The sequence below is a fragment of the Ursus maritimus genome, unplaced genomic scaffold (genome assembly GCF_017311325.1).
Source record: "Ursus maritimus isolate PB19 unplaced genomic scaffold, ASM1731132v1 scaffold_20, whole genome shotgun sequence".
Taxonomy (NCBI): Eukaryota; Metazoa; Chordata; class Mammalia; order Carnivora; family Ursidae; genus Ursus; species Ursus maritimus.
The window spans coordinates 26,586,689-26,607,787 of NW_024424453.1; the positions used below are offsets into that span (position 1 = coordinate 26,586,689).

The window sequence follows — 21,099 nt, forward strand, 5'->3', positions numbered from 1 at the left end:
AGGAATGATAAATAAATAACTTTATTAGAGTAGAGGAGGAAGGCATACTAATGGTAAGCAAACCAATTTATTTTGTATAACCCAATAAAGGCCTAGTTTTGGAAATGGGCTAGGATAGAGGACTGAACATGGGATTGTTTGAAAGTCTGCAAAGGAATAGCCCTTCCTATGCACACTCCACAAACTCAGAACTAGAAAAGCACCAACCTCAGGGGCAGATAGAGTGGGTGGCAAAGACTAGAATTTGAGTAAACATCTACACTCTGAATAAAGCCACTTTCCCCAGCCCAGGTCCAGGTCTCTATAAACCTCTAGCTCCCATCTCCCAATGTGGATTAAAGAATCCTTTACTGGAGATTAGAAATCCCATCTAACCACATGATTCCCTTAAACCCACTAACTGACAAATGCTACCCACAAACGGAGAGCTTCTTCTCAGCTTTTTAGAGCCTCGCTTTTATTTTAAAGATTTTATTTATTTATGAAAGAGAGCACGCATCAGCATGGGGGAGGCAGGGGATGTGGCGGTGCAGAGGGACAGGGAGAAGCAAACTCCCTGCTGAGCACGGAGCCCAGCACAAGGGGCTCAATCCCAGAATCCCAGGATCATGACCCCAAGGGAAGGCAGACACTTAACTGACGGAGCAACCCAGACGCCCCCTCACTTTTATTTTAAATCAGCTTTATTTGGGCACTCGGGTGGCTCAGTTGGTTAAGTGACTGACTCTTGATTTCAGCTCAGGTCCTGGGACGGAGCCCCGAGTCAGGCTCACCGCTCAGCAGGGAGTCTGCTTCTCCCTCCCCCACAATCCGCTCCGCCCCACCCCACCTGTGCAAGCACATGCACACGCTCTTTCTCTGTCAAATACATAAATCTCAAGAAAAAAGTTAAGCCAGCTTTACCGATGTGTAATTTACATATAATAAAAATGTACATATTAAGTGTATAGTTCAATGAGATTTAAGAACCATGTAACCACTGCCCTAAAAAAGACCATTTAGGACATCCTAAAGCTATCCCTGTGCCCTTTCCCAATCAATTCCCCTAATCTTCAGTGTCTGACAACCACTGATCTGATTCTTATGATTAGTTTTGCCAGTTCTAGATCTTCAATATGAATGTAATCATAGAATATACATACTTTTGAGTTTGGTTTCTCTCAGCACAATGGTTTTGAGATTCATCTATGTTATTGCATGGATTAGTTGTATATTCCTTTTTACTGCTTAGTAGGTATTTTACTATATGAATGTATCAAAATTTATCTTCTCTGATCACCACTTGATGAAATTTGAGTCATTTCCGGTTTGGGTTATCATGAATTAAAGCTGCTATGAACATTCAAGTAAAAGTCTTTGTGTGTATATATTAATTTTTTCTGGGTAATTAACAGTGGAATTGCTGAGTCGTGGCAAGTGTATGTTTAATTTTATAAAAACATGTAGAACTGTTTCCCAAAGTGGTTCTATCATTTCACATTCTCATCAACAACACCTGAGAGCTGCAGTGGCTCTATATCCTTTTGGATACTTGTCAGTTACTTTACTTTTACCCATTTTAGTGGGTATGAAGTGGTATTTCACTGTGAATTTAATTTGCATTTCCCTGATGACTAATGATATTGAGAATTTTTTCTTATGCTTTTAAACAACTGATACATATCTTTTTTTGTGAAGTATTTATTCAACTCTTTTAGGCTGTCTTTGATTATTGAATTCTAAAAGTTCATTTGTATATTTTAGCTATAAATATTATCTCCTGGTCTTTGGCTTTCATTTTCCTGGCAGTAGCTTTTGAAAAGTAGGAGGTCTTAATCATATTTAAAAATTTTTAACAATCCTAAATTTTAATCATCCAATGTATCAATTTTTTTCTGTAGTTAATACGCTGAATTTGAAGATCACCCAGCACCATTTGTTCAAAAGATTATCCTGTCCCCATGTTGGAGTCTTTGTTGAAAAATAACCATACGCAGAGGTTTATTTCTGGATTCCCTACTCTTTTATCTTTATATGCACCGATACCATTCTGTCTTAATTACTATATTTTACAGTAAGTCTTAAAATACCTTTGACCCTTGAACAACATGGGTTTGATCTATGCGGGTCCACTTAATATGCAGATATTTTTTCTTTAGAGATTTTATTTTTATTTATTCAGAGAGAGAAAGAAAGAACACGTGAGGGGGGCAGGGAGAGAGAGAATCTCTAGCACACTCCCCACTGAGCACAGAGCCTAACGCAGGGCTCAATGCCACAACCCTGAGATCCTGACCTGAGCCAAAATTAAGAGTCGGATGCTTAACCGACTGAGCCACCCAGGTGCCCCTGCAGATATTTTTCAAAAATATAATGGAAAAAATGTTGGTGATTTGTAACAGTTTGAAAACCCTCACCGATGAGCCACATAGCCTAGAAATATTGAAAAAACTAAGAAAAATTAGTTTTGCCATGAATGCATAAAATAATATGTAGGTACCAGTCTACTTTGTCATTTACTACCATGAAACATATACAAATCAATTATAAAACATTAAAATTTATCAAAACTTACATATACAAACACAAACCATACATGGTGCTATTCCCAGTCAAGAGAAATATAAACATAAATATGCAGTATTAAATCATAACTGCATAAAATTAACTATAATACATACTGTACTACTGTAATAATTTTGTAGTCACCTCCTGTTGCTATTGCAGTGAGCTCAAGTGTTACAAGCATCCACTTGAAACGCCATGTGACACTAATAATCTCCATGGGAGTAGTTCCTCTCTCCATTAAATTGCATACTGCAGTAAAAAGTGATCTCTATTAGCTCTTGCTATTAGTAAAGTTTTTGGAGAATCGAAAGTTATACTCAGATTTTCAGCTGCATGGGGGGGTTGATGCCCCTAACCCCCATGTTGTTCTAGGGCCAACTGTAGTAATGTAAATCCTCCATTTTTTTTTTCTTTTTCAGAATTGTTTTGGCTAGTCTAAGTCCTTTGCACCTCCATGTCAATTTGGAATCAACTAACCAATCTTCACAAAGAAAACCTACTGGGATTCTGACTAATATTTCATTGAATCTAAATCTCTATTTGTTAACTCAACACCCAAAGAACAAATAATTCAATCAAGAAATGGGCAGAAGATATGAACAGACATTTCTCCAAAGAAGACATCCAAATGGCCAACAGACACATGAAAAAGATGCTCAACATCACTCAGCATCAGGAAAATACAAATCAAAACCACAAGGAGATACCACCTCACACTGGTCAGAATGGCTAAAATTAACAAGTCAGGAAATGACAGATGTTGGCGAGGATATGGAGATAGGGAACCCCCTTACACTGCTAGTGGGAATGCAAGCTGGTGCAGCCACTCTGGAAAATAGTATGGAGGTTCCTCAAAAAGTTGAAAACAGAGCTACCCTATGACCCAGCAACTGCATTACTAGGGATTTACCCCAAAGATACAAATATAGTGATCTGAGGGGCACCTACCCCCCAATGCTTCTAACAGTTATGTCCACAATAGCCAAACTATGGAAAGAGTCCGGATGTCCACTAACAGACGAACAGATAAAGAAGATGTGGTATGTATGTATATGTGTGTGTACACACACACACACACACACGCACACACACACAATGGAATACTTACTCAGCCATCAAAAAAAATAAAATCCTGCCATTTGCAACGATGTGGACAGAACTAGAGGGTATTATGCTAAGTGAAATAAGTCAGAGGAAGACAATTATAGGATCTCACTTATGGGAGGATCATTGGGGAAGAAAAGAAAAAATAAAACAAGATGAAATCAAAAAGGGAGACAAACCATAAGAGACTCTTAAGCATAGGAAACAAACTGAGGGTTGCTGGAGAGGAGGGGGGAAGGTACAGAGTAACTGGGTGATGGACACTAAGGAGGACATGTGATGTATTGAGCACTGGGTATTATATAAGACTGATGAATCACTGAAACTAATAATACATTATATATTAGTTGAGTTTAAATAAAAAATTTAAAAAATTAAATAAATATCCATTTGTTGACAACAATATCAAGTCTCTAATCCATGTAACCCATGAACATAACACAGCTCTCCATTTATTCAGATGCTCTTTACTTTCCTTCAGCAAGGTTTATGGGCCTTTAATTAATTTTATTCTCAAGCAATTCATGTTTTTTGATGCTAATGCAAATGATACTATTGTTTTAATTTTATTTTCCATTTATTTGTTGCTGGTAGGTAGAAACATGGTTGACTTATGTATATTGATCTTATCACTTGCCACTTCATTAAATCCACTTATTATAGTATTTATAATATTCCTTGGGATTTTCTACATAAACAATCATGCTGTCTGAGAATAGAGATTGTTTTATTTTTTCCTTTCCAATATTTACTGCCTTACTGCCCACTACACTAGCTAGGATCTCCAGAACAATACCGAATAGAAGTGGTTGGTTCAGAAATCCTTGCCTTATACCCAATCTTAGGGAAAAGTATTCTACCTTTCACCATTAAGTATGATTAAGCTTCAGGTTTTTTGATACTCTACCAGATTGGAAAGTTCTCTTCCATTATTTGTTTGTTGAGAGTTTTAAAATATCTCACATGGTTGTTTAATTTGGTCACATACTTATTCGGCATTTATTGAGATGATCACATAATTTTTTCCCTTTTGTTAACGTGGTGAAAAGGGGGTGAGAGAACTGAAATTTGTATTAGGAAGGCAAGGCATAATGGTTAAAATAAATGAATGAATGATGAATTTGCAATATATGCATTTATAAATATTGAGGCAAATAATGAAAGAAATAGTGAAAAAATTCACATCTCTGAGAAGCAGGCCAACTTGGGAGTGGAAACTGATATTTTTTAGAAGTCTCAAGCACTGACACTTAAATATGAGAATTAATAGATAATATTTGATAACAAATTTTTAAAATTAAAAACAGGTTCTAGAGAGATGTGAAGATGAGGCTAGGGTGATTACTGTGTGCTAAGGCTGGGGAGAAGAGGGTACAGGGGAGATAAATGCAGCTTCAGGCATGGGTTGTTTTGGTGGGGTATCCAGAAGGTACTTCCCATGCAGATGGATACACTTGGCAGGGAAGAGATAGGAGTTGTAATAAAGATTTGGGAATAAGCACCAGATTTTGTGGTTTTAAAGCCACAGGAGTGCTCAAGACTGATCATGCACAGGGTAAAGAAAAGGGTCAAAACTCTGAGGAAGGCTGCCATGAATGGGGTAGGGAGAAGGATGCAAGAAAGGAGACAGAGAATGAATTTTCAAAGGGCAGGAAGAAGACCAGCCCAGAAAACACAGAAGTCAAGGGAGAAAAATATTTCATTCTTTCAACAGGCTGAATTTCAAAGACTTTGTGTACCAACAAACAGAGCTATACTTTTCTTTTATGGGTGTTTCTCCCTCATTTCATGGAGAAATTTGGTAAGTTAAAACCTTAAACAACATACATGTAACGATGGAAAACAGAGAATGGTGTTACACATATTTTTTATGTTGCTATTTATGTGTTCTATTTCAGGAAACATCTGCAGCAGAGAGTATGAAGTACAGAACTTCCAGTGCTTATCTCAACTGCTGAAAGGGTTCAAGAAGAAAATGATCAACAAAAATCACAAACACAAAAGAAAATTGGCTAAATATCCATGTCACTTAGATGGGACACGTGAAGACATAGAAGACGAAAAATGATAGAAAAATGCCTAAAAACTTATTTAACAGAGTACACAAGATGTGATGATTCAGAAGTAATGAGTCATTTAGAAATAATAAAACTATCAGTTTGCCTGGAAAACACAGGCACTCTTTGGTGGATGACTCAGTATGGAAATTGATCCCAAGAGAACAATTTAGAGGCATACAAAAACATATACCATTGAACTACTTTACTTGTAGGATAAAAAAGGAGACCTGGAATATTTTATTTGTTGTGTTCACTTCAAAAACAGGTGAGAAAATAAATTAAGAAATTTCTTAGAAGGGAAGATATTTCTGATGCTCAAAGAAATTGTATGCATGAATATGAAAGAACAAATTAAAGTTTTAGGTTTAGGGCTAATGTCTTAATAATTAGACTAAAAGTAAGATAAGAACATCTCAGCAGCAGGCTTAATTTGAGCATATGGGAATTAGAAAGTGCTTAAAAATTTACCTTTATTTTTACTCCAGTGGAGGAAAGGAAACGTGGCTGAGGGGAAAAGCACCAGGTGGGCGGTCAGGAGCTCCTGGTCCCAGCTTTGCTTTGTACTGACCAGCTCAGTAAGTTGGTCAAGTTGCTTCCTTCACTGGGATTTGACCTTCTCTTCTAGAAAAAAAGGACAAAAGCTGGCTCTGGGATCTAGGAAATATGAGGAAAAACAAATGTTTTTTTCCTGTTTTGAATTAGGAAATAGCTATATTTTACTAAAAAGCTATTTTGTATTATTTGATGTAGGGAGAAGAACTGGCTACATAATTTTTTTTTTAAAGACTTTATTTATTTATTTGACGGAGAGAGAGACAGCCAGCGAGACAGGGAACACAAGCGGGGGAGTGGGAGAGGAAGAAGCAGGCTCCCAGCGGAAGAGCCTGATGTGGGGCTTGATCCCAGAACCCTGGGATCACGACCTGAGCCGAAGGCAGACGCTTAAGGACTGAGCCACCCAGGCGCCCCCTGGCTACTAATTTTTAATGCAGGTAATTTGCAAAGCTACTGATTTCTCTGAGTAGTGGCTCTGAAAGGAAAATGTACAGGCTAAAGTTATACCTCTTTATAATTTTTGAAATTCTGTTATGTATTCTAAAACATCAACAATAGTTTTGTCTGTTGGTAGTATTTTAAGTTCCTTTAATTCAAATATTTTCCTTTTCTAAGGCTTTTTCTCATTTTGGAGGGGATCATATAAAAATCAAATCACATCCTACAAATAAAGATCATCTGACATTTTAGAAGAACATAAATTCAGTACAATTTGAGAGCCAGGTATTCTTCAAAATGAGGGAACTAAGAATTCAGTGATTTTGCCTCAAACAGCTTATAACATTAGTAGGCAGAGAAAGAAGATACCTAGCCTTTATATCAAGAAAGGCATCTCAGAGAGGAAGACTGCCAAGCACAGTCCTAGAGCAGAGCAGTAGTTGGCTACAGGAAGAAAGGGAAAAATGCCTTGTGGACAAAGGGAGCAAGGCGGGAAGTGGCATGACATGTCTGAGGAGCTACCAGGAGTTTGGTATTATTTCAGGGTCAAGTTTGAAGACAAGCTTCAAGGGTGAAGCTGAAGGGGTGGGGTAAAGGCAACAGAGCAACAGAGAGCCCTTGACAGGTTGAGGGAATGAAGGGACAAGGTCAAATTTACACTGTAGGCCTATCAGTTGGTGAAGCACTGGGGAGGACAGACTTGGAGAAGCAAGACCAAAGCTAGGTAGATCAGGAAGAAGACCTCTGCAGAGTCCTAAAGAGAAATCAGTGAGGCTATAAATGGGAGGCAGCTCAGAAGCTTAAATGACTAACCCATGATCACAAATCTCTAAGCAGGATCTGAAAATAAGTTTATCTTTAAATCCCATGCTTTTCTACATCCCTGTCCACGCACAAATTCTAGTCAAAGTTGACAAAAGATCTTAAATTCATTTTTATTAAGTAAATTATGGATCTTAAGAGATTTAATCATCAATGCATATTAAGTACCCCAAATGTTCAGTGCATTACAGAAAACAAAGCTCTTGTCTTGTAGGAACTTACGGGATAAAAGAAATAAGACAAAAAGAATAGATCGATTTATTCAGTGGGTATTTATTGAGGCACTCCTGGGCCCGGATGAAGATCACATTCTAGTGATAGTTCCTTTTAGAACATAGTTTTTACATCTCCCTTTCCTTCCCTGACAAGTTACTTCTGGTATAAGTGAACAGAGAGGCTCTTTACAGCCAAGTGGGCAATTCTAGAAGATGACCAGGAATATGGAGTAAAATAAATAGAAGCAAGGGTTGGGGGCAACTTTGCTTGAATGGGGTGATAAGAGAACAGGAAAAATTCCAAAGGATGGAGTGGCTGGAAAAAAGCTGGGGAGGGGCCTGGAGTTGCCTTCAATGCAATTTGGATTTGACAGATCAAAGTTGTTGCTTACTTTTTTAGCAACAGTTCTAATCTTTATAAAAGTAATGACTATAAAAATAAAACATACCTGCTGCAAAAAGAGAGAGAGAGGGTGCACACGATTAACACAAAGAGGGGGAAAAAAGGACACACCTAGAGGGAGTATCAATGTGAACATTTTTGTAAATGTCCTTTTTTGGCTTTAGACAGACATGAAGATTTTTATGAATTTTTTTGTTTTTTTAGAAATGAAAGTGAGACTTAATTATGGTCTATTACCTGTTTTTTCCACTTAATATACGGAAACATCTTTTTATAGAAACAAAAAGCTACATCATACATCTTTTTTACATTGTGTGGATATATCAAATTTACTTATTCAATTTTCTATTAAGGCACATTAGGCTGTATGATAAGTAAGGTACAGAAAGGAAGCAAGCAAATGATAAAATGGACTTTAGCTGTAGCAGCATTTTGAATATTCCAAAGGTGGAAAGAGATAAGACATATGGGAGCTCATGAGATTTTAGTGTTCCAGACATAAGATGAATAATGTCTGACTCTGGAATTCTTTGTGGATGAAAAATTTCCAAAAGGGGAACAACAACAAAAAAAGAGACTGAAATCCAACACACACTAAAAATGAAGTAATTTCAAATCTTCACATCTGCAGAACAGATAGAATGTCAAAGAAAGCACTCAGACAACTTAAAACAGTGGGTGGACTGCCAGGGAAAAACCTATTGCCATTCTAGTGGTCATCCACAACCACAGCTTTCCAAGGAGGTGACAGAGCCCTCCAAATTATACCCTAATGTACAGTGCACTGAGCCTTTCTTGTGAGATGCTAGGAGCCTTAAGATGTCATGTATTCTCTCTGGGCCTCCATTTCCTTGTGTTCAGGCAGGCTCTGTAAGTTGCAAACTATGCCTGTCAGAGTTCCCTCGGAAGCTGCCAATACTCGGCATTTCCTACTGCAACCAGAATAGCTCTGCTTTCATCTGTTTTATATATTGGATCTCCAAAAGATATTTTATTTGAAAGAAAAAAAAAAGGAGTTCCACAGCTAAAAAATACACTTAGAATCACAGGATTAAAGAAACATAACATTCAGGGCACCTGGTTGGCACAGTCGGTTAGGTGTCCAACTCTTGGTCTCAGCTCAGGTCATGAGATGGAGCTCTGTGTTGCGCTCCCCGCTCAGTGTGGAGTCTGCTTGGGTTTCTCTCTCCTTCTCCCTCCCCCTTGCTCGCTCTCTCTCTCTAAAATAAATAAATCTTTAAAAAAAAAAAACTTTCGAAGCTTTTAACAAACTTCCCGAAGATTTAAATCATGAACAAAGTCTTGCTGACAAATTAGACTTGTTTGTTTGGTATGTTACGTTCTTGCATGAGGTCATAAACAGTCGATATTCTGGCTATTCAAGAGTTATGTGTCACAGAAATAACTGACTTCCCTTGTCGATTGAATCATAATGAATTCTCATATCGTATCATTAAAAAAAAAAAGAAACATAACATTCACCCTTCAGATTATGTATTAATCACAAATGTAAAAATGTAAATTGATAATGGGGGGATGTGAAAGTTATCACCTTAACACCCTAGTTAACACAGCATCACTAACTGTGGGACAAAGAGATAGTATGTACCTCTCTCAATACGATGCAATGTGAAGATCAAAGTATCACTTAACGGAGTTTTCTTGCCAAAAATATTTAGCTTTAACTAACCTTTTAGATCTAATGTCAGGGAAATATAGGCAGTAGAGAAATATGTTACTACCATGAGGAAATGAGAAATTCAAGATATGGATCATTTTAAAGACAGTTGGCCTGGTCTCTTCAATAAATCAGTATGATGAGAGAAAAAGTACAGGTGTGGAGATGAGTTGGGAGAAAAGGAGGTGGAAGAAACACCAACTACAAAGGGTCTGAGGTGGGAGCATATATTGACTGTTTTAATAAGAGTGAGAATGCCACTGTGACTAGGCTCTGACTTTTGCTAGGTGAGATGGGGGAGCTACTGAAGAACTCTGAGCAGAAAACTGACATGATCTGACTTACTTTTTAACAAGATCATTCTAGTTGGTTACTCTGATAGGAACTGACTACCGGGGACAGGAGAGAAAGCAGGGACACCAAAAAGGGGGCAAATATGCCCGGGATAATCCAGGCAAAACACGATGCTCGTTTGGACCGGGTGGTAGCAGGGGAAGAGTGAGAAACAGATTCTGGATATAATATGAAACAAGAGTCAATGGAACAGATGTGTGGGCTTTGTGGAAAAGAGGGAGGTCAAGATGAGTTTATAAGTTGATTTTAAAAACTGTTGCTTTGTTTTTGCTTGAACAACTAGAAGAAGAATGACATCAATCGAGACTGCGAAGACTACAGAAAGAACAGATTTGTTGGTAGGAGAAGGAGTGGTGGTGGCAAGGTTAGTAGCTCAGTTTGGGATATTACTTTTGACATGCCTGTTAGACACTCAGGTAAAGATATGCAGAATGCTGTTGGGGAATCAAGTGTAGACTTTAGGGAAGTGATTTGGGCTGATGCAAATTTGAGTCACATTTAAAGCCTTGAGACTAGAGGAGATGATTAAGGGATGGAATACAGAAAGAAAAGAGAAAAAATATACAGAAATATTTATTTTATAATAAATCATATTCTGTAAGATTCTATAGAATTCTGTATTTTATATAGAAATATAGAAAGAAACATCCAAAGGCTGAGCCCTAGGGCACTCAAACATGCAGAGCAGTACTATACAATGGAACTTTCTGTGATGATGAAATATTTATATACCTGTGCCATTCAATAGGTAGTCACTATCCACATGTGGCTACTGAGCACTTGAAATATGTCTAATGCAACCGAATAATTGAAAATTTAATTTAAATAGCTACATGTAGCTAGTGGCTACAGTACTGGGTAGTGCAGACCTAGAGTTTAGGGAAGTGATGAGGAATCAGCAGAGAAGACTAAAAAGAAGTGGCCAGAGAGGGAGGGTTCATGGGGCTCTCATGTTTTTGCATATGTTACAAATGAGGCACTGACTATCTTGACAGTCAGTGATACGATATTAGAAGCCAAGTGAAGATGGATTTTCAAGGAGGAGAGAGTGATCAATTCTGCTCCTGAATGTTAAGTCAGACAACTGAGAAATGACAGATATGGACATCATTAGTAACTGGTAAGAGCAGTTTTAATGGAACTGTGGGGGCAGAAATCTACCTGGCTTGGGTAAAAAGAAGAAATGCAAAGAGAAAAACTAGCAACAAAGTATAGACAATTCTTTTAAGTTTTGCCCTGAAGTTTAAATGAAATAAGACACAGGAGAAAGTGGTGTCCATGAAGATTATTTTGTGTGTTTTTTAAAAGATTTATTTATTTATTTGAGAGAGAGAGAGAGTACAAGCAGGGTGAGGGGCAGGGGGAGAAGCAGACTCCCTACTGAGCATGGAGCCAGATGTAGGGCTTGATCCCAGGACCCTGGGTCATGACCTGAGCCGAAGGCAGATGCTTAACCAACTGAGCCACCCAGGTGCCCGACAAGGATTATTTTGAAAAGGAGAGAAATAAAAGCATATTTTCTCATGTATAAGACAGTGATTAAGAAGAGGGGAAAACTGACATGAGAGAAAGAATTATGAGGCACTTAGAAAGGCAGATTCTTTCACAGCAATGGGAGAGAGAGAAGACGAATACCACTGCAGGTAGTGGGCTGCTGGAGTGCTAAAAGCCTGTGAAAGCTTTTTTTTTTCCCTGCTTCTTTTCTGAAACAGGAAGCAAGGTCATCAGTTGAAAGTGACAAATGGGGAGGAGATGGTGAAGACATGAAGAGACTGAAGACATGCAACAGTCACTTAGGAGGAGATGAAACAGAAAATGACCGGAAATTCAGTATGATTGCCAGGCAACATTATGGGTCCACTTGAAGCTATGATCATTAATTGAATGCAAGCTCAGCAGCATGATTTTACACACATGGACTAGGCAAAGAATTGGATTTAATCAGCGCTGTAGTTTAGCCAGGCAAGCTTGCTGAAGTGAGAGAAAGGCAAAGGAATTAAGGATGTATGCAAGGGACAGATGATAATAACTGATGATGGAATCTAAGCCTCTACCCTATCTCCTGGAATCTTAACCCTTCCACTGAGCCCTGTGGGACTCGTGGGTAGATAGCAACAAAAACCTCCTATCCTAGACCTCTTCTTGAAAGGCTTCCTTTTTCCTTCTTATTTAAACTGAAACTGGACTCTGGGCTTTCCCCTGAGGATGCTGCTTTCCTTGTAGCCCTCTCAGATGAGGACTCTTTTTTTCTTCCATGCCCTTCAAACATGGGGCCTGCTAAGTGCCCTTCTGCTTCCTCATTGTAACTTCCAGTGCATTCTCCCTCCACCCTCTCCCCAAATCTCCTGCTTTGAGTCATGTATCATTAGGCTCTACCACCAACTATCCTTCCTTATTGTGGTATTTAAGTCTCCCTTTCATTCCTTGATGAGTTTAGCTTTTGGCTCCCTGTCACTCCAATACTATTTCTGTTATATTCTAATTGATTTCTACACCAAATAGATAATCCATTTGATATCCTGGCCTCTTAGTTTCTTGACCTTTCCTCCACAATTATAATTTTGTTGATACTGTTTTCTACCCTGTTTCAGCCACTTTTTCCCATGGTCATAACTTAAGCCTTTAGAACATCTAAAAGTATTTTAATAACCATACACCTGAAGGAGTATCTTTTACCAAAAATTTACTCTGAGTTCAGGGTAAGACCAACACTCTGCAGGCCCCCACTGACAGAGTTGAGGGCATGGTCATACATCAGGCACAAGACCACCTCTGCAGCAATTCATGCTACCATTAACAACACGTAAGGAGGAGTGCAAGAAAGGAAGAACTAGGTATGCTTCCTCTTTTTGGCCTCTTATCTTGGATTTGTATTCCTTAGATGAGAGAGAGAGGGATGTGTGAAGGGTTGGGGTAGAGGCAGATGCATGCTGCTATGCTGATTGACCCTTCTTATACTGGGTTCTCAAAGGGAAGATTAATATTATTACATTATCATTTTTAAAGTACTTTCTACGCCAGGCATTTTTTTTTTTTAAAGATTTTATTTATTTATTTGACAGAGATAGAGACAGCCAGTGAGAGAGGGAACACAAGCAGGGGGAGTGGGAGAGAAAGAAGCAGGCTCATAGCGGAGGAGCCTGATGTGGGGCTCGATCCCGTAATGCCGGGATCACGCCCTGAGCCGAAGGCAGACGCCCAACCGCTGTGCCACCCAGGCGCCCCTTCCAGGCATTATTTCTTATGCCAACACTGACGTTAATGTCATCTCCATTCCACAGATGAAGAAACCAAGGCTAAGAGAAGTTAAAATGGAAAAACTGATCTAGGCCCAGGTTTCTTAAACATTAAAGCCTCTCTGTCCTATACCACATCTATATCAAGACTAAAGGAGCTGGGCTGGTCAATACCCGAGTCCCTGCCATAATCCCAGATTTTCCAGTTTCTAGGAAAAGTATTATCTCGAAATCTTAGTAGGCATTAAGAAGAAGGAAGGAAGGAAAAGAAGGGAGGGAAGGAAGGAAAAAACATACAGAATACTGAAGTTACTGTGGTAACCTGAATAGAAAAAACAAGGGTTTTTTTAGCCCTAATTTTGTTTTTTAGAAAGCTTGAAAACCAAATAAATTTATTAGCGAGTGATGAAATTGTGACACATAAAATAGGCATATAAAGGAAAATCATAACAGATAGTTAGTGGAGTAAAATTTAGAGTCAGACTCATAAAACCAATGAATAACATTAATGCTACCTATCTGAACTTCAGACTATAAGTATATTACCAGACTATAAGTATATTATTATAAGTATATTACCAAACTTTATAAGCATAATTAAGACAACGAGCTTGTTCAACAATAAAACTAAGACATAATTAAAAGCATATTCACTAAAAGCATCATATCCAGAAACAGAATTATATACAAGATATGCCATAATGCCACAAATAAGGCATATTTTTTTTTTTTCAGAACAAGTGACCTGTGAGATTAAATCAACAGGAGGGAAATAGAAAATGCAGAAGATTCTAAATGTGGAAGAGCTGCAAATATCAGGGCAAGAAAAAAAAATTTAACTTAACAGAGGAATAAAATAGATTTGATTTGGAGAAAACACATGAATACAAAGACACAGTGCACAGATTCTCTGAACAGAAGAATTGTGGAAATAATTTCCATTTATTCATAAAGTATTTATTAGGCATTTATAGCACTGCTATAGTTTCTCGGGAAAGAGATGATAGGATTTGGGTGGCAGTGTGATAAATCAGGAATGAAGCAGAGATGAGTCAGAAAGCCACTGCAATTTACTCATCCTCATCTCCGCCACATGTAGTCAGTGCACAGCACAAAAGAGGATGCAACAATATTTTCTTAACGTATGAACTGTCAGATGCTGTGGAGTGCCCCAAAATTCAACTGGGGCAGGGGAACAGGGAAAAACCCCAATGGAAATTCTCCAGGTAAAAAGGATACACAGATTCTTTTGAGCTGACAACTTTCAGTTTTTACATACATTCCTTCGGGTCGCACAAGTGTCCCTCAACAGAACCCACTGCTCCCCCATTTCTTAGTTTTTGTCCTGGATACACTTTGGGAACTTATTTCTTGGCTCCAATGATACCGTCTAAATAATCAACCTTGACATATCTTAGTGATACGTCTTATCACAAATAAAATCATTAACTCATTCTTGCACTGATTCAATGAATCTCTGAGCTTGCCCACTTGGAAGAGCTCATAAAGCGCTGCCTGCCTACAAGTCAGTTTCAAGCAAAAAGCTGTAGTCCTGTGGGCTCATGAGTAGTACCTAAATAAAAAAACACCCTTGAGGCACAAGTCTGAATCACCATCTCTAGTGGGGTTCTAAGGCTATAATTTCAGCAGAAAGTTTTTCATTCAGTATCATGATAGGAGTGTTGGGGCAGGGATGGGGGAGCTGGGAAAGAGGATACTGAGATCAGATGGTAAAGCAAAGCTGAGAGCAAGGTTCAACTGCAGGAAGCCAAAGAGAGACATAATAGGAGTCCAAACCAAAAGTCCAAAAGCAGGTATGGAGGTTGAACAGAGAGTCAGAAATTTGAGAGCAGGAGGGCTGAAGATAAACAGAGAGCCATCTGCTATAATAGAGCAAGTGAGGTTATTCATGACTTGCTTTTTATTTGCTGGTCATACATATGGTATGTCCGACTGAGCTGACAAGTCCAAGTCTAGGGTGAAGAAAGCTACCAATCCTGCCTCATCAACTTGTCATTTGGCCTCAAGTATCCTGAGGAGTATGATAAGACCCCTGAGACATTCCCAAAGTTCTTTATTCAGCTGACATTCTGCATGTAGGACTGAGGGATCCCTGTATCCTGCAGATGAGGCCAAGCAAGGGTTTGCTCTTAATTACTTATTGCACAGACAACCCGACTGCCCAGTACATACACAATCAAAATACACTATTGGGGCATTTTACAGGTATCTTGGTAGGTGTTTAGAAGTCCATAAGAGTGGAACGGCTATCTGCCATAAATGAAGGCCATATCTGGAACATAAACTCATTCAGTAAGGCCTGTCAACCCAATCTCCAAAATCTCTCTCAATTTTCACTTTCTCACTGCTGGAACCTGGTCTAAATGATCATCTCTCACCTTTACTGTGATGGCCTTTGCCTGGTCTCTGCTTCCACTCTTGCCTTTCCAGACTCCAATCATTCTCTAAACAGCACAAGAGTCATAAAAATCAGGGTGAATTGCTCTCCTGTTTAAAATGCTTCACTTTGAACAAAACTCCTTCACCACAGCCTGATATAGCTCCAGAATCTGCCTACCATTTCCCCAACTTCATCTTGAACTGCCTAGCCTTTTCTCAGTTCCTCCAATAGCCTGTTCCTCACCTTTGACCAAGTTCATCTCATTACTCTCTACTCCATTATCCAGTTTACTGTCTGTATAACACCTATCATTACCTGAAACCGTTTTACTGTTTACACATACCATATTCTCCTTGCAATAGACCGAACACTCCACAAAAGCAAGGACCTTGTTGCCTTGTTCACCACTGTCTCTCAACACCATAACAGTGTCCGGCATAGAGAAAGCACTTAATGAGGAAGACAAGGAAGAAGGGGGGAGGTAATTTGTTAATATGCTACCATTTCTGTTTCCTTGGCCAAGAGCTGGACTAGGAAAAAAGTCACCTTTTATAACCAGTTTAAGGAGGGACTGATTCAATTCATGCTATCTAGGATGAAGTAGCCCTCTTGGACATTTCTGATAACTGCTCAGCTTAATCTTGCATTTACCTGATGAAAAGGTTTAGCATATACTTTGAACCTAGGACTAACACTCCTGGCCTCCATCACACATGCCCTAGTACTGAGAGGCAACGTACAAAAGACAGTCCACTAGAACTGCATGACCCAGCACTCCCTCCCAACATACACACTCAGAAAGACAGCCAACAAGAGGCTCAATTATGCTCATACTAGAGCTAGGCAAGTTCTTTTAAAAAGTCTACACATCAAATAGATCTCTAGCTCACCAATAAGGAGGGCCCTGACTCACCAATAAGGAGGGCCCTGGATCACCATGATCTCCAAACTTAGCTAACCTACATCCAAATCCTTGGAGAATGCATTCCTGCATAGGTATTTGCTTACCCAAGCATTTCAGAACATTTTGTCAACCAGGCCTTGGAAAAGCTACACATTCATACTGATAACTGAAGACCATTACAAATTTCTGCTGGTAGCGCTGTCACTCAGTATAACTACCTCTAGTGGTGCTTCTCCTATGAATGCCCTTGCTACTACGCTCCTATGCTAAGCATGAAGGGGTCAAGACAAACCAATCCCCACTATATGGGACTAGGACATTACAGTGGTTAACAAGTTAGGTGATATGAACGGAAATTAAAAGGGATCCCCAGTTTTGTCATTCGCCAAAATAGACTTCTATCATGACTGTAGCCAGGTCATGGGCTTTGGCCCAAGGTATATCTTGACAGTCATTATAGTACCGGTATTATGGAAATGTTTGATTATATTCCTCAAGTTAGTCATTTACTGCATCTCATCTCCTAAAATTCCCATTCTTATTGGGTAGGAATCATCTGCAAAGATTACTGGCGTAACAAAGCTGCCTAGGGCTACAGAATGGGCAGTTGTTCATGTTGTAGAGTGGCCTAATCTACCTTTCGTATTACACTGCTGCCATTCTTTTCTTGGAGGGACAGATATTTTACACTCCCCCCCGCCTTTTTTTTTCCCAGAGCTCAGGGAACCAATTAATTCCTTTGTAAACAAGTCTTCTCTCTTACATAACTAAACAAGAGATGTCCCTATTTCTTAGAGATCTGCCTTGTCTACAGGCTCAATGGGGGCAACTCTATGCATCATACACTTTCCATTCCTGGTTAAATTTAGTTGGGACACTGATTAAGGCAGACCAATTACATTTTCTTTCCTGGGGACTTGCATCTGAAGCACTGAAACACCGTCATTGGCTAAGAGCTGCAGGTCTTAAAGGTCCTACAGGTTTGATGACTAAGGCCACTGTTTTGGGGCATCCATGATAAGCAAAATGGCAGGAGAAGCTGGTGTTAAGTAGAGCAGACATAATACAGAGAGAAGAGAGACAAGCATGTTTCGTTTCCATCATGGCTCGCTGTACTCAATAAAATTGGAGTGAACTGATATACTCCCTGTGTATTTTTACTACAAACAATCTTTTACTTGTATATCTTTAACTGGATATTTATTCCTTAAAACCAATTTCTCTGACATGCAAAAATACATCTTCATCCTTCATTTTTCTTTCGGCTCTTGCTTTCATAATACTTTACTTCCTTCCATAACTTGGTCGCTCTCTTCATTAAATCTGTAGCCAAAAAAACCTCCATCATATGTAAATGAACACTTAACATGGTTTTTAGCTGCTCAGAATCTTTTGAACATTCTAATCTTTGATTATAATGAAGGAAGGCAGCTGAGCAATACACATACCCATCTGCCCACTCTTAAGACCAAAGCCACAACATGGATTGAAAGGGGGAAATTATTACCCTCTTGAAAGTGAGCAGCAATCCTGTGCTCTTCATTTAAAGGGCCTCATAATATACACCCTGTCCCTCTACACCCTTTTCCAGGCTGGCCATTCTGAATCCAGGCCCAATCTGACATCAATCAGCACAATTTCAGTGATCAGGTCTACAGTGGAGATCAGTGCTTCCCAACAGTTTTTTATTAATGAACTTTAAAAAGTAATACGGCAAACCTTAGTAATTTTTAAAAATCACTTAAAAAATCTGTATGACACGTGGTAAAGCAAATTTAAGTAAAAACATTCTATCTTAGATCAACATATTACTAAAGATTTGTTATAAAGTTCACACAGCAAAGTCTTTAATTGTATTGATAATATCTAAGGATAAATTTTGACTTCTACTCACTGATGAACTGTTTTATCATGTTAAGAAAATCATATGTTGTCCAATGAAATTATCAAGAAGTTAAAAGACGGACTTCCAACCAACCAAATATATTAAATTAAAAGATGGGGACTTAGCACCAAACGTATGCTGAAATGTAGGCTGAAATTTAATTTATATTATAGCATCCAAAATAAACAAACTGATTTTTTAAACCTGATACCTGGGATTCTTCCATAAGTTGAAGGTTTAGTTTTTGAATGTCAAAGTAGAAGAAATGGTTTCATGCCACTCTTTGAGAGAAATTCTCAGCAAACAGTACATTGTAGATCTTTATTACCAATAAATGAAAAGCCAAATTGGATAGAATATTTTTTCTTTGTCATATTTTCAAGTGTTTAAATTTTTCCTTTTTAGAATTTTAATTACCTAAACAGGATGATCAATCATAATAAAATAAACATCCAGCTGTCTACAATACCATCGTACAGTAAGTTGAAAATTTTTAAAGCAAGCCTCTTCCTTATTTAATACAAAATGGAGTCTTTCAATTGACAATCCATCTTAATTTGATTAGGCCCCTTCTATATTTCATGAGATTCAATAGCATATCCTTACCTTGCTATTTATATTTATCAAACCAATCTGAAATTATTTTCTCTAGAGTGACCTTAAGAACAGAAAATAGCAAATGCCAATTATATGCATGTATGAAAACATGTATAACTTTAAACATAAGCCATGCCTGGCTAACATTTCTAAATTTATAATAATTAAAAAATTTTTTTATTTATTTGAGAGAGCAAGAGAGAACAGGAGCAGAGATGGAGTTGGGGGGAAGGTGAAGGGGGAGGGGTAGAGGGAGAAAGAGTGGGGCTATAAAATTTTTTTCAAAAAACCCTTTAATTTTGAAATAGTTATAATTTCCAGAAGAACTGCAAAGATAAAATAGAGAATTTCCTTATACCCTTTACCCAGCTTCCTTTAATCATGTAGTTTGTTTAGTATTAGAGACATCTTGATGTTTTATAAAAATTTTGATCAGATGAATACAGCTTATGTATTCCATAAGGGACATCTTGAAATGGTTCTTCAGAATTATTATTTTTCATGCTCCTCACTAATTTATGATGTTTCGACATGTGTTTCACACGTGTTCCACTTTTAAGCAATAGCCAATTATGAGTACAAATTAAACTTGTGACTAAGAACAACAATTAAAAACAGCGTAATAGTCCTCTTCAAAATCTTCCAAAAAAATAAATAAATAAAAGAGGAGAAAATGCTTCCAAATTCATTTACAGGACTAGCATTATCTGGATACCAAAACTAGCCAAGGAAATCACAAGAAAAGAAAATTATAGGCCGATATTCCTGATAAACACAGATGCAAAACTCCTCAACAAAGTATTAGCAAACCAAATTCAAAAATACAACAAAAGGATCATATACCATGATCAAGTGGGATCTTTTCCAAGGATGCAAGGATGGTTCAACATCCATAAATCAATGTAATATACTATATTAACAAAATAAAGGATAAAAATCTTATAACCACCTCATTAGATGCATGAAAAGCATTTGACAAAATACAACATCCATTCATGATAAAAACTCTCAACAAAGTGGGTGTAGAGAGAATGTACCTTAACAAAAGAAAGCCCATGTATGACAAGCCCACAGCTAACATCATACTCAACAAGAATAGGAAGAAGACAAGGATGTGCACTCTCACCACTTTTATTCAGCATAGTATTAAAAAGTCTTAGGGCAATTAGGCAAGAAAAAGAAAAATTTTTAAAGATTTTATTTATTTGAAAGAGAGAGAGAGAGAGAGCAAGAGAGAGCATGACTGGGATGGAGGGGCACAGGGAGAGGGAGAAGCAGACTCCCCTGTAAGCAAGGAGCCCAATGTGGGGCTTGATCCTAGGTCCCCAGGATCATGACCTGGGTCAAAGGCTGATGCTTAATAACTGAGCCACCCAGGTACCCCAGAAAAAGAAATTTTATGAAAAGCATCCAAATCAGAAAGGAAGAAGTAAAATTGCCTCTATTTGCAGATGCTATACCACATATATAGAAAACTCTAAAAACTCCACTGAAAAACTGTTAGAATAAATGAACTCAATAAAGTTGCAGGATACAAAAATCAATATACAAAACTCAGTTGTGTTTCTATACACTTATAATAAGCTATCAGAAAAAAGAAATTAAGAAAACAATCCCATTTACAACTGCATCAAAAAAGAATAAAATACCTAGGAATTAATTTAACTAAGGAGGTGAAAGACCTGTACACTGTAAACTGTAAGACACCAATGAAAGAAACTGAAGACACAAATAAATGTAAAGATATTCTATGTTCATATACTAGAAGACCTAATATTGTCAAAATGTTTATAATTACTGAAAGCCATCTACAGATGCAATACAATCCCTATCAAAATTTCAATGCCATTTTTCATAGAAATAGAAAAACAATTCCAAAATTTGTATGGAACCACAAGAG

At 38.0% G+C, this 21,099-nt stretch overlaps 1 protein-coding gene across 3 annotated transcripts in view; it reads right to left on the reverse strand.

The window, feature by feature from the left end:
* Positions 1-21,099, reverse strand: part of PPP2R3A (protein phosphatase 2 regulatory subunit B''alpha) — a 204,928-nt gene that overhangs the window by 168,141 nt on the left and 15,688 nt on the right. For 2 of the 3 annotated variants that reach the window (XM_040636784.1, XM_040636785.1), the window contains one exon: positions 6,180-6,332. The exons of the other annotated variant lie outside the window; for it this stretch is intronic. The gene's annotated coding sequence lies outside the window, so the exon portion shown is untranslated. The remainder of the gene's footprint in view (positions 1-6,179; positions 6,333-21,099) is intronic. 3 annotated transcript variants of the gene reach the window in all.